We start from the raw sequence: 3,759 nt of genomic DNA, 5'->3' as shown, positions 1-3,759 counted from the left end.
GTGAGTCCCGGCGCGCCGGGGAAGGGGATTTCCTCGCGTGTTTTGTAACCGGGAAGTTTGCGCAGGGGCTGAGCGGACGGGTTCGTTCTTCTTCAGCCTCCCTCTTCCCCCCCTTCTCTTTAAATTTTCTTTTAGAAGGAGGTACTGAGCCTGCCTTCCTCCTCCTGTCTCCCCGCTCCTGTCTCCCCGGCTCATTCATTTCACAAAGGGAGTTGTTCTCAGCCCCCGGGCTTTGCGAGCGGGGAGCCCTTCGGGGCCGCAAGCTTGAGGTCCCGGCGCAGAGGTTGGGGTGGAATCGGGGCTCAGCCCACAGTTTCTGCCAAGCACCCTCTCCTGGCTTCGGCTGGAGGGGCGGGCGCTTTGGGCAAACACAAAGAATTGAGGAGCTGGACCCATGCTGGGTGATGGGGTGATGAAGCCTCGGGCTTTGTGTGGTTGGTGAAGGAGGGATGAAGAGGTGGGAGCTTGTCTTTTAACCCCTCCGCCCGCGTGTGTCTACGAAACCCTGGCTTTTCGCTAGTAAAGTACTTAAAAGCAAAGCTGAACTTTGGGATCGTGTCATAATTCAGCCTGGAGGAGACGTCAGGTGGTCTCTAATCCAGCCTCCTTCAAAGCAGGGGCTTCTGCCTGGGGAGTGGGTAGCAGTGAAGGGACATCGGAGATGGGTGGCACCTCTGGGTGCTCTTGAATGCTCCTGGGAGTCCGAAGGAGGAGGCAGCACCAGCAGGACGAGTCTTCAGAGGCAGTAGCGCTTCTGTCTTCTGCTATGCATGGAAATGCCCCAATCCACAGCTCTCCCGTGCCTGCAATCCCTGGTCTTGCTGCTTTTGTTATCCAGATGGCTTAAAATTCATGATGTTGGGAGTAGCTGGCTCCATCCGTATGTGTGTCACGGTGCATCTGCTCCTGCTGAGCATTACTTGATCCTTATTCCGACATTGCCTCCAGGAGTTTTTTCTTCAGGAGCAAGATTTATAAATAGGTGTAAAAACCTGGCTCTTTGCTAGGGACTGGCTGTAAGGCGTGTACTTTATGTGGTAATTATGTGTGAGATATGTTTATATATGTGCGTGTGTGTAAGAACAACCATAAAAGCTGCTCAGTTAGCCAAGCTTTCCATTTTCAAAGTGAAAGCAGGTATTGTGGCTGGGTGAAATGGCTGTGTCGGGCACAGACGGAAGAATGTTTGTTTTCTTTGCTCGCAATTACTCTTTGCACTGTGGCTCATGGATGCCTTTCACTGAACCACCTCCCCCTTCTCCATACCTGGAGTTTCCTGGTGCTGCACACATTGCCTGGCCAAGCAGGGAGCATCTTCCTGTCTGCTGCTCCAGTATCTCTTAGTGTGGGTGTGCTGATCTTGCTCTCAGCTTTATAGGGCAAGGCTGGAAAAACTCCTCCTTGTGGAACAGTTAGTGTGTGTGTGTCCACTGGATGCTTGGAGATTGCTTTTCCCCGTGCATTTTTTTGTGGGTAAGTCAGAGTAGTGGAGCTCATCTCTGCACAGAGAACAGAAGGTATGGTGGGAATTTAAATATGTCTAAACACCGATTCTATTTAACTCTGTATTGCCTGTCTTGTGGCACAGAACAGAACTTGTTCTCAGCTGTGCTGTAGAACAAAGCTGGAGTCTAAGACTGGGCAATAAACTGCCAGGTGATTTTTTAGCCTTCTTTGAGTTCTGTGGGGAAGGACCCGCATCTTTAAGTAGGATGATATAACTACTATTCTTTGATTTGGAAATGAAAGCCAAAAATAAACTTGAAGAGGAAAAGGCTCTTATAGCATGACAGCAAGAATGCTTTTACTGTTTTTTTTGGGAATACTCTGTGCTCTGGATGTTGCTCAGAAAAAAAAGAATAGGGAAAAGTGAGGGTTTTAGTTCATGCTTTTCTGGGCATCGTGGGGATATTGAAAGAAATACGTGACAAGTCCAATATAACTGCCACAAGTGAAGATGTATTGCTTGTTTATTGTGTTTCTGACTGCCTTGCTTGCACTGGATTGAAAACTGATGCTAGCTCTCTTTGCTTGAGAGGTCAAAGAACTGTTTTATTATCCTTTTCCAGGTCTGTGAAGGGAGACCTTTTCTCTCAGCTTAGGTTCCAGTGCATGAATTTCACCTAGTTTGCTAACTAGTGTTTTGTCTTTTTGTAAATGTAAGTGAGCTTGCAGTATGGCTTCTTTCCTTCTTTTTCTCTTTTGTGCACCTGTCTCACTTCCTCAGTGTGGGAAGTTTTGTAATTTCAAAAGCTTGTTGCTATGGTCCAATTTCCTTATATGCTTAAGAGTGTAGAGAACAACCTAGGGCTGAAATAAACTTTTCTCAGTTGAAAAATACAGAAATGATCCAGAGCTCCACCCTCAAATTGTTCTGGTTTTACAGTTCATCCTCATCAACAGCAGATAACAGAAGCAAATAGACTTCATAAAGGAACTGACAGTCTTGGTGAGGATGTGTAAGACACAGACTGAAACCAGACAACTTAAAATAAGTCGTATTTCTTAAAAGCATAGTCAGCCATTAGCCCTCTGACAGGTACAAGAATGCCTACTGTTGGCTTTTTACCTCAATGGGAAGGCAAAATAATACTGTGTGCCAGAATTGTATTGTGTCAAAGAGTGTTTTTCTATACTTGGCAATGAGCTGAACTAATTTTCTCAGCCTGATGCCTTGGCTTGTATACGAACTGGGGACAATGTAGGCATGTTCTGTTTGATGCTGAGGGCTTGCTCTTATGGAGAAAATAGTCCAGTGCACTCTTCTTATGCAGTTGTACAGCTCTCACCTGGGAGGAGCAGCTTTCCACCCCTGTTCCCAGAGATGGGAATGGCTGGGTCCATTCCCCTTGGTGGCAGCAGAACTGGGACTGTCAGCCCTCCCACTCATGTGGCAGAGAAGTCACAGTGATCAGTTCTGCCCATCTGAGGTTAAGGCATATGATGGTCTTTGGGAACGAGTAGGTTAAAAGTACCTGATGCTGCTTGCACTAATCAGGTTTTTACACAAACTGAAGTTCAACTTTGAAATTCCTGCACTTGGGTGCAGCTGTGCACAGCATGTGCAGATGTGGATGCTGTGGCTCTGAGGGGTAGCGCTCAGTGCGTCAGTGGTGATGACTGCTGCTGGCTTTGTGCAAGAAAGGGAGCTGACTTTTGTCCCATCCCACCTCAGGCACATCCTCAGAGCTGTGGATGTCTTTGGGTCCTTCAATGGTCTGTCTTCTTTTTGGGACATGACAGTGGGGTGCATGTCACAATTTCAGGACCCTTCCTGGGATCCATTTGATGAAAATATGGATGCTCTGAGCTCAAAACATGGTTGCTCCGAGCTGAACATGTCTCCTTAGGCTCCCAGTATGATCTGCAGAGAGGGAAAGGCCCTTTTAGGATGTGCCTTGTATCATCCTCCTGTAGGTGTTTTTAAAATAGGTCAGAGAGTTGCACTCTAAAAATGCTGATTCCTCTTGTAGTCTCCTTGGTCTCTGTCTCCCATGTGTTGTGTTGTATATTGGAGCAGCTGAGAGGAGTTTCACCTGTTCCTCTCACTGTGGGGATGCAGGCAGGCAGCATTGCTAACAAATTCATCAGCAAAAGTGCTGTGGTAGCGTGGCTTTCGCCCTTTCTCTTAATTTTAGCACTTTTTTGTTGGGATGGAGGAAGAGGAAACAACAAAAAAAAGCCATCTGAGAAGTGGATTTCCAGGGGAATTAGAAGAAAAAGTCCAAGTATTCAGTTCTGGTTTGTGTACTAATACAC

At 47.0% G+C, this 3,759-nt stretch overlaps 1 protein-coding gene across 1 annotated transcript in view; it reads left to right on the top strand.

Moving 5' to 3' along the window:
* Positions 1 to 3,759, top strand: part of PAK1 (p21 (RAC1) activated kinase 1) — a 75,637-nt gene that overhangs the window by 663 nt on the left and 71,215 nt on the right. The gene's annotated exons all lie outside the window — the stretch shown is intronic.

Source organism: Corvus brachyrhynchos, unplaced genomic scaffold (assembly GCF_000691975.1).
Source record: "Corvus brachyrhynchos isolate BGI_N302 unplaced genomic scaffold, ASM69197v1 scaffold44, whole genome shotgun sequence".
Lineage (NCBI taxonomy): Eukaryota > Metazoa > Chordata > Aves > Passeriformes > Corvidae > Corvus > Corvus brachyrhynchos.
Note: the sequence above shows the minus strand (reverse complement) of the source record. Positions and strands in the feature narration are given on the sequence as shown.